The sequence below is a fragment of the Alosa pseudoharengus genome, unplaced genomic scaffold (genome assembly GCF_046254945.1).
Source record: "Alosa pseudoharengus isolate Yale_2024_CS ecotype anadromous, Long Island Sound unplaced genomic scaffold, YU_APseudo_1.1 YU_APseudo_1.1_scf_21, whole genome shotgun sequence".
Classification (NCBI taxonomy): Eukaryota; Metazoa; Chordata; class Actinopteri; order Clupeiformes; family Clupeidae; genus Alosa; species Alosa pseudoharengus.
Window position 1 is genome coordinate 21165296 of NW_027468674.1, and position 10156 is coordinate 21175451.

The 10156-nt window shown below is 41.5% G+C and overlaps 1 long non-coding RNA gene across 1 annotated transcript; it reads right to left on the reverse strand.

Annotated features, from left to right (window-relative positions):
- Positions 1-279: 279 nt before the first annotated feature.
- On the reverse strand, positions 280-9314 carry LOC143137814 (uncharacterized). The gene is made up of 3 exons (XR_012990097.1): positions 9231-9314; positions 8807-9103; positions 280-603 (listed from the first exon to the last, which is right to left on the reverse strand). It is a non-coding gene; the product is annotated as an uncharacterized LOC143137814 (long non-coding RNA).
- Positions 9315-10156: the final 842 nt, after the last annotated feature.

Genomic DNA, 10156 nt, shown 5'->3' on the forward strand with positions numbered 1-10156 from the left:
CAGATTAAGGTATTGTTGGTCTTGTCATTTATAAGTTAAATGCATAAAGATATAGGGCTGGTCTCACTGACTGATTATGCTATTAATAGCTCTCTTAGATTTGTAAAGCATGTATTGTGCAGTACCAGTATGTCGAAAAACAGAGCATAGTCGCCCCCCCCCCCCTTCCTTCCCCCATATCTAACATGTGTTGAAAAAAGATCCTGGTCATTGCAAAAACAAGCAGACATGAACTTCCATCTCTGCAATGACTGATCACCTACAAACAAACATCTCTCTCACACAAGCGCCTCTCATCAATCTTCTGCAGCCCTCGCGCTAAAGGGGAGGCGTTTGCCGGCGTGGGACGAACACATTTTCACAGGAATTTGGATTCCTAGTCTGTGTCCACACGGCCCAGACAGACTAAAATAAATAGCACTATTTTAGGATTCGGAGTGGTGCACGCATCTTTTTGGTGGTTGACTATGGAAAGGCACATTTCAGAGCATCAGTCTGTGTCGCCGAGGTGGGGAAAATTGGCGTGCTTGGGGGGGTTGGTGGAGCTGGCTGGTGTGGATGGCCTCTGATTGGAATGGTCCATCTTTTGTTGAGAGGAGATAGCTGAGAGAATGTAAACGTTGAGTGAGCATGGATTAATGTCTTTTTTAGACTTGTCCCTAAATGGGCTTGAGAAGAAGGTCATTTTTCAACGTTTAAAAAAATAACTGTGACAGTGGCCATTTCAATTTTCTATAGCTTCAGGTAACCTATAGGCAATATAGTCCATATGAAACACTCTTGTTCAAATGCAGTTTTTGTGCCTTAAGCTTCTTGGTCGTCCATCACTGCCATGTGCCTCCATGGGCCCAAATATACTATTCTTAAATATTAATTTGATGCTATGGCATTTCATAAAGATGAAGACTATAACCTGCTAATATTGAAGTGTGTATGCATATGTGTCTGTGTGTGTGCGTGTGTGTGTGTGTGTGTGGGGGGGGGGTAGTTTGGTAAAAGCATGCCTATTTCTCAGTGTTTCTTAAAATATTGTGTAGCTGGTGCTTCTCTCGTGGCAGCTTGCTGCTTGCCGAGCTGAGCGCGTGGAGCGAGCAGCAAGCGATGGGCCTCCCTCTCTCATTGTTCCACATGGGTGGGCTGCATTAACCCGGAGATGAGAGGGGAACTTACCTGGAACAGGTTAATGACCACACACTTTCCACACCATTTCATCCTGCCGAGCACGGCCGAGGGGAGCTAAACGCTCCACTTAGACTTCCCCTAAATTATGGATTATCCAAAAGGTGGTGCGATTAAAAATTCAGGGGTGGCAGAGTTTTTCTGCCCCTCCAACCCCCCCACACACCCCCTCCCACCCCTCACCCCCACCAACTCATCCCATCCACCCCCTTTTGCCCGCCAGTTGGTGATCGGGGGGGAGGGTCTGGAGAGGTTCTGCTCCTTCTGTTAGCTGAAGAAACCTCGCCCCAATATCTGTTACGTGGGCCATTAATATTGGAGGACGGAGACAAATAAACAGGAAATAACTAATCATCCCCGAAGGCCACTTGAGAAGGGTTCACTCGAGCAGGTGATTGACAGTTGCAAGTGTCATTTGGTAAAAGGTCGATTTTCAGGTGTTTGCAAGGCCTCAGCGAAATTAATTTTGTAATATATATGAGGGCTATTGGCTGTCTTTATTCATTTATGAACATATATCCCTTAGAGCCTTTGAATATTCGCTGACCATCAGCAAATTAATGGAATTAAGCTCCAGCAGGTATTTACTATAGGAAGAGTTGCTGCTAAAAAAACCTTTCCATCCACAAGGATTCCAGTTCATTCCAGAAGTGTTATGCTCCCTCGAGTTGGATTATTCAAAGAGTAATTTGTATAAACTTCAGCAGAGCTAATAAAGCATTTAATTTATTTCAAATGTTCTCTTGTCGTTTCACATTTAGTTGTGTGCTGTAGTTGTATTTGCTATATTTACATTTATACTATTGTTACAGCTTTTAAATTATACAGAATTTAGGCCTATCCTACATGATAAAAATATAAAATCAGTGAAGTAAAGATTGTTTGTTTGTAGCTACTTTTTACAGTAAATGATTACTATCATCAAAGGCCCTCTGGTTTGTCAGAACTTGGTCAGGAAATCTTCTATGTTTGGAGTTAGCGATGGCTTGATAAGCTTCACCAACACCATGAGGGGAGCGCTGGGTAGCTGGCGAGGCAGCGGGAGGGATCAGTGACTCTGGTGTGAAGTGCGACGTTTCCCCGGGGCTCTCAGACATCTGCTGCACATGTGTCTGCTACCGGCTCCCGCTTTCCCCGCTTACTCCCAATTAATCTGGCCTGTGGTTCATATTTGTAAAACACAGAAGCAACTGAGGCGTACTGTTTTCGAGGGAAAAAAAGCCACAGTTAAAGTGTTATGATTCTTTGTTGATGTTTTTTGGGATGGAGACCATGCTGGCGGTTTGCTCTGTAAAAATCCTTGCCTCGGTAGCTCACAAAAGATGATTAATGAGATGTTAGATCTCATTTGACACAAACACCCTTTGTAGAAAGCTGTCACATGCAACTACAAAGCCTTGGCCTAACTGGCCCAAGACTGTAAAAGTCAGTGCATTTTTCTCTCATTATAAGCCCAGTTTTGCCACTAGAGGGAGCCACACTCTTTTCTCTCAGTCGCTAAAATGGGTCTGGGTCTCACACGATCAGGTAGGCTAATGTCAATATTAGTCTTGTTAACGGAGTTTGGACCTGAGGTTGATCCCAGTTTCTACACTTTAATATCAGAGAATATCTCCTCTATGTGTTAAAATATGCATAAATATATGCATGTTAGCTAATTAAGTGGGCTTAGTGTAATATTTTGCATGAAAAAGAATATGACATTCACATACAGCATTTTGGATTTTAAAAAGCATCACAGCCAGAGCATTGTATATCATTTAGCCTCTAGTAAACTGAACGTTTGCTGGACTTGCAGTAGCAAAATGTAATTTTTAATTATTTCGTTCTTTTTCACTTTATTTCATTGCGTTGAATGAATTGTCCAGAACCAAAGTTAGACTGAGGAAAAGAGAAGGGTGATAGGCTACTGTGTGCCATTAGTAAAGGATTAGTTCAGTGTGGCGTCAGTGGTGTTTTGGGGGGACGTCCTCACACTTCTATCTCATTAAAATCAGGAAGCCATCGTAAAAAAAGGGGGTCAGGGTTGGTAGTCAAGTGGCTGGAGTTTGTAAAATACCTCCTCGTTTCTTTTCTCTTTTTTCTCACTAATTAGAGATAGCTGAACGAATTGTTGTCATTAACATCACCACGTCCCAGTTTCACATATTCCCCAAAGCACACCATGGCTGTGCCTATACTTGTGAGAGATGATTGTCAGGTGGAAAGGAAAGTGCTTTCTTTTTTTACCAAGAAAGGAAGAGAGATCGAGAGAAGGAAAGACTTCAAAGGCTGTCCAGCTATGTTATGAAGTAGCATGGTCACCATGTGAGAAGATTCATAAGCAGAAACCAGTAATATATCTGTCAACACCATCCCTCCCTCTGTCTTCAGGCATGTTCGGAGCTGTAAAGTACAGGCTGTTAAAAAACGAGAAAACCTTTGGATAATTGCATGCACTCCACAGAATCCGCTGTAGACCTTCTCGACAAAACATTGTCTGCTACAAACACAATATTTCACCTTCTGCCACATCATAATGGTTAAAAGCTTTCATTTAGCAGCATTGAGCTTGGGAAAATCCCTGCCAAAAGAAGCACTGCAATGTAGTCATATAGAAAGGGGTCTACTGACCCCTATAGGAGACTAAAGGAATTACATGTAAATCTGAAGTCTGGGCTATTGCCACCAAAGAGAATATTTCGGCTTTTTTTTACAGGATGGTGGCAAACAGGGCATTGTTGATATACATTGCAACCAAACTTTTGTGAGTGTTACTGTTTCATTAAAGCCCACAGAAGGAGTCTGAGGTACACCCTTTGGGCTTGTCTGATACACACCCATCCCTTGATGTCATTTTGGTCCCTCTGAATGAAGACTTCAGGGAAGAAAGAGTGTTTTCTCACACGCCACACCACACGCTGCCAGAATGAAAAGTCATTGTGGTTTCCGAGATGAAGCTACACAGTAAGGGTACGTTGGTTTAGGCGGTGCAAAGTTTCAGCCACCTACCTGTGCATGTTTAATTTTTAGTTTTAGACATTTTGAAGTATTTAACAAGTAATTAGCAGGACACATTTAGCTAAAGTGGCATCAAGGCCAACAAGTTCAGTCCCCAGGCATTGCCAGGGAGCTCAAGTGCTGATAAAATGCATGTCGTGACAGAACCTCTATGTCACGTCTGCACACATATCAGCAGTGTGCAAACACTTCTTCACTGAAAGGAGTAAAGGGACACGCCAGCTCTTTCCATTTTTATCCACAGTCAGACCTAAAGGGCTTTGCAGTGGAAGTTTATTGCCCCACTCTTCACACAGGTTGTCAAAGGAGCGGGCCTCCCTCTGTGTACAATGGAGAGGGGGAGAAAGTGTTGGTGAAAAGTGCACTGCTTGCCCTTGTTCAGCCATCTGCCCACACGGAGAGAGGTGTATAAATACACCACGCTCACGCGCTCCCCTTAGGCGAAGACAGAAAACCTCTGACCAAATCATGAGAGAATGCATTCGACGCAGCAGTGCACAATGTGAGTCAGGCCTGCTGATATCAGGAGAAAGTACGACCACCCAGCAACCACGCAAGAGATTTAGACAAAAACAATACTTTTTTGTGCGAGTGTGTGTGTGTGTGTGTGTTCTGCTATGTTGAACACATCTTTAACCCAAATAGAATTTCAGTTGTTTGTTGGGGGTCTTCATGGCCACTGGCAGGCCACGTATGGATAGTATATAGGAATTCAGGTTCTTGACTTCCTTGCTTCTTTTAGAGAGGGCTTGTGGATTCAGACAAAGCGCTGATGCCACAGACCACAAAGGGAGAAGCCTAGCTGGCCAGACTTGAGTCAAAAACTGAGCCACCATCCACCCACTGCAAATTACAAACGTAGCATTACTGGTGGTGTCTGCCTGCAAGCCTTCCAGAACTCTCTGGGGTTGACACACAGATTGTTCCCACGGCTACCAGCACAGCTGTCACGATAAGTGGACATTGCGATGAACGAATGTGATGATAAACAACAATGACGTTAATAAATACTTTGCTACACTTTGTTAAACTTCAAGTCTGTATGCCATCTGTTTCTTTCACTGAGTTGAGTGAGTCTTAACTTTAAGGACTTGTATACTTGTGACCTTTTAATTGTTTTAGTTTTAGATCACTATTCTCATAAGTGACTATTACAGTTCCAGTTTGCCACAAGACTGACACGAGATGACCCTTTTTTGTGCAATGAAATGCTACCATTCACGTCAGGGCTATTTTACAGAATAGTATGTCCCATTTTATATAAGCCCTCATTAAGAGAATAGTACGTCCCATTTTATATAAACCCTTATTAAGAGAACGATGCAGTCGTCTGCTTCAGGGCCCTCTACCCACACGGCTTCTTAAACCTTTTAAGTACCATATGCAAAAAGCTCATGTACTGTAATCAGGAGGGTGAAACCCATTCATTTATGTCTAAAACTAGTGCACATCATCATCAAGTGGCCTTTTTAAAGATTTTCATTTGGCCGTTAAGGGGCCTTTAAAGACCTCCCAAATGCCGTTTCCCTGGCGATTAGGTCTTTATTTTCCTTCTCAGTATGGAAATTGTATGGGGCATGGATTTTGGCTCGAAACCTCAGGTGTCTGCTTTGCACGTCAACATGGTTGGTCTGGTGCAATAAAGCGGTCGTAAAATAATTTGTTTGAAAAAACAACAAAAAACTGCAGTGGGAGCAAGACAAGTGGTTGGCTAAAGTGTTAAGCCGAAGAGACGCAAAACTGAAAGACCCATTTAGGTCCCTGGAAATGAAATGCAAGTGTGAACTTGTTCAGTTGTCCCTGATAGGGTTCTCTGTCTTTTCTGCAACAATGAACAGGTTCCCACATTAGCTGAACATGGCGTAGGACAGGGAAAACTTCTGTTGGGACCTTCCATTCTCCCCTCAAACTTAGCGTAAAACTTTCTTCTCTCAAGCGTTAACGATGGGCACTACTTGACTCAGGAACTTGTTAACCTGCGTATTCTGTAAACCAGCTCATGAGCAGGAACGCCCCCTTGAGGCCAGAGGCTATCCCCCGTAATGAAAGGTGTTACGATTTAACCACCTGTTCGCTGTCAGTACCTGGACTGTTCCTAGATCGTGAGGGAAGATAGTCAGTTAATGGGAGTGGGGAAGTGGAAGTCTCTGAGATATCCTTTGTTTGAGGAAGACACACCTGTACCTGTATTTATTACTCACCCCCCCCCACCCCCCCACCCCCCCCCCCCAAAAAAAAAGGTACAGGTGCTCAACAGGAGATTTGTTGTAATTGCGACTGGTAGCAGTTGACATAACGGCATGTGATGACAGCAGGGACCAACACTGCTTGACTGGTTGTCTTTAAGCTCCAAGGGTCCTGATTTAGATGCTGGGCAAAGTGCAAAGTCTAAAGCCTAACTAAATCTTGCTTATTAGCTACGCAAAATCTTTTTGCAAATTTAATACCATGAGAAAGATCTTACAGTTTTTTTCAACTGCTTACACACTAAATCTTTGCTTGTCACACAATTTTCTAAACATGTCCTCCAAACATCATAACCCGACACCAAATCTGCAAAACCATACACTAATTCTCAGTGTTTGACTCAGTTTTCAATTGACTAAAACACATTTTGCAAAACACCACACACAATTTTCTACCTAACACACAAAAATCTAACAGGAAGTAACTTGATTTCGTTCTTCAAACACAACCCATCAAAATGCCACACTAAATCACCAGTGCTTCACTCTTCACATGTGTAAACACTCTTTACTTTACTGAACACCATCCAATCATTGCCTTAGTATAGGTCTATGAATAGGTATGGACCCTTTCAATCTGCTCCTAGAGGATTTCCGGTTGAAATATTCAGAACCAATGCAGATACTTTGAAAAATACAGTAATCAGACTTTATCTTACAGTAATGTTCTACAAAAGGTTAACTTTATGTAAAATTTATCTTTTTACTCTATTTTCATTTGTCCCCATGTTACAGTACCATTAGCTCAATATTTTTTTTTGTGCCTCCAGAAATGCCTTAGGAACGCTTACTGTAGAATTGTTTGTTTCTGCAGTTGAAAGGGTCTATAGGCCTATGAATACATACTAGACACGACCCCCCCACACACACACACACACACACACACACACACACTTGTCTTTAGAAAAAAACTAAATCAGTGTTTTCAAAACTCCATGTACATCTGGTGGTCACTGTATTCTTCTTTGCTTTTTTCTTGTTTGCTGTAAAATACTGTATTCACAACAGCAAATTATTTGGGAAAAATCACTATTTTTGGTTTCAATATTGCTTGCATTTTTACTGTGTATTTCAACTTCTCTTTGTTGATACCGTAACTTTCACTCTTGTATGGAAATACATATAGAAAGCCTAAGACAGAAGAGCTTTAGGTTTTGAGCAACAGTGTGTACATGATGTATCCAAAATGTCATATTATGACAAAAGTGTTTTTAATGTGAGGCGAATGTTTGCTTTAAACATGTGTTTTTGACATTTTGAATGTTGTGTGTCATTTTGCTGGAGATTTGAGGCATTTTGCATTTTGTGTGAGCAATTGTGGGTTTTGTGTGTGGAGTTTTGAAAAATAGACACAGAGTTTTGAAAACGTGTGTAAACAATTGTAAAAAACTGTAAGCACAAACAGAGGTGGCCGTTATGATGCCGTTAGTAGAGAACTTTGCCCATAGGGGCCCATTTTTAAGAGAACGTAGTACATATATGATAGATAGATATATAGATAGATAGATAGATAGATAGATACTTTATTGATCCCCAAGGGGAAATTCAAGAATATATATACATACAAACATACATACATACATACATATACATATACACACACATACATACATATTGTACATACATACATACATACATACTGTACATAAATACCGGTACATACATTTTGTATACTTTTTCTGGAAGATCCTCCTATTGAGTAACTTTAATGTTGGGGTATTCTTGTCCTGAGTAACTTTAATGTTGGGGTATTCTTGTCCTGAGTAACTTTAATGTTGGGGTATTCTTGTCCTACTATTGAGTAACTTTAATGTTGGGGTATTCTTGTCCTACTATTGAGTAACTTTAATGTTGGGGTATTCTTGTCCCGTTTTACTGTGCTGCTTTGCCAAGAGTAACTAGCTAACTTTTGGGAGTTTATGAGGTATTAAGTTTAACAGGGGGGAAGACAGTGCAGACTCTTTGACAGTGAAGTTACCTTTCATTACACCGTTCTGGGGATGTACCCAGCAATATCTGTGAACATCTGAGCACACCACATAATCCAGTATATTGTTATATAATCTAAAACTATGTCAGAGACAAAGAGTAAGGCTTTAAGTAGAAGTAACACCTAATTAGTTATGTGTGACAGTCATTTGGAAAATGGCTGGATTCTTGAGAATCACATTCCCCCACCTGAACCTACTTAAGACCATGTTCACTAAAGGAAGGGCATTAAGAGGAACAACTCATAATACAGCCTTCCAGTTTCTTCCAGTACAAATTGGTCATTTATTAATGACTCATACCAGATAAGAGTTTTTTTTTTTTTAAACAAAGACTCTATTCACTATTTCTCAGAAATAAATGTACTTCTTTTTTTGCGTAAGAACATTTACCTTTGCTTTGGACGAAACCACACACTTTCTGGCCCCACGGGTGCATCAGAAGGGCTCTTTGTGGGTGAGGAGAGACCGACAGTCGAAACCATGAATGTCCCGTCTCTCTCAAACACTGGCGTGACGGCGTACACTGAGTTCGGAGGAGGAACCCGATGTACCGGGAGCAGGGAGAGAGAGAGAGAGACGTGGGAGCAGGTTTCCTGCTCCACCAAAACTCACATCAACCCACACTGCTTGCTTGTCTTAAGAAGGCCCATGTTTTTCTTTTTTCTTTGACTACGACAGCAATGGGAGCTGGAAAAAAACAACACAAGGGCTAAGATAAGCTAGCAGCTCTGCTGAAATCAAACTCAATGCTTAGAAGGCAGTCATTCAACATTGTACTGTGACGCAGTTGTACGAAATATTTCTCATTCCTTACCTTGTCAAATCAATCTTGATTTCCTGTGTGCTTGGATAACATTCGGCGCATGTAGTTTCTTCCATAAATGACCGTGCTATGCTCTTAGCCTACCCCCATGGAGATCTCTGAGGGGACCCAATGTTTTTCTTGCCAGGCCTATGATAAACAGCAGGAAATGGTTGCAGTGTAGTAGATTTGGTTGGTGCATTCTGTAAGACAAGGATTTTGTTTCATTATTACACTTTATTAAGATATGTTTGTTTTAAATTTGGTGTTCAGTTTTGGCCTGAACACCAAATTTAACCATAAACTGCAGTCATCCTAAACTGTACATTTTAACTGTTGTTGTTAGATAACAGCAATCATAGGGGAAGCTGGAAGTGATACTAAAGAACTTAGAGTGCTGTGTGGCATGAGGCCTTTTCAGAGTTCAGCTTCAGAAATTGAACATTACTACTAATGTATTATTATGTTTTTCTCATTTGTTTTTATTTGTATTTATTTTATGTATCCTTGGTTTAACCAGGGTAGTCAATATGAGACAGAAGTTTCTTTTCCAAGCGAGACCCGGCCAAGAAAGGCAGCACCTATTTAGAATACAAAAGATACAACATAAAAAAATACAATACAATCACAGTACAAATAGGATGTAAACAGAACAAGAAAACCAGGAGGGCAGCACTCAGAAGGACAGGGACCGCATAGACACAAGGATGGGCAGATTCTGGTTACTCCAATTTGCTTACAGAGCCAACAGGTCTACAGAGGATGCCATCTCAAACCTCATGCCCACCACCTTAACTCACCTGGAGGAGGGGAATGGGAATTATGTGAGGATGCTGTTCATCGACTTTAGTTCAGCATTCAACACGATAGTACCTCTCACCTTGGTCACAAAGATGAAGGCCTTAGGACTGAACTCCACCCTGTGTCACTGGATATTT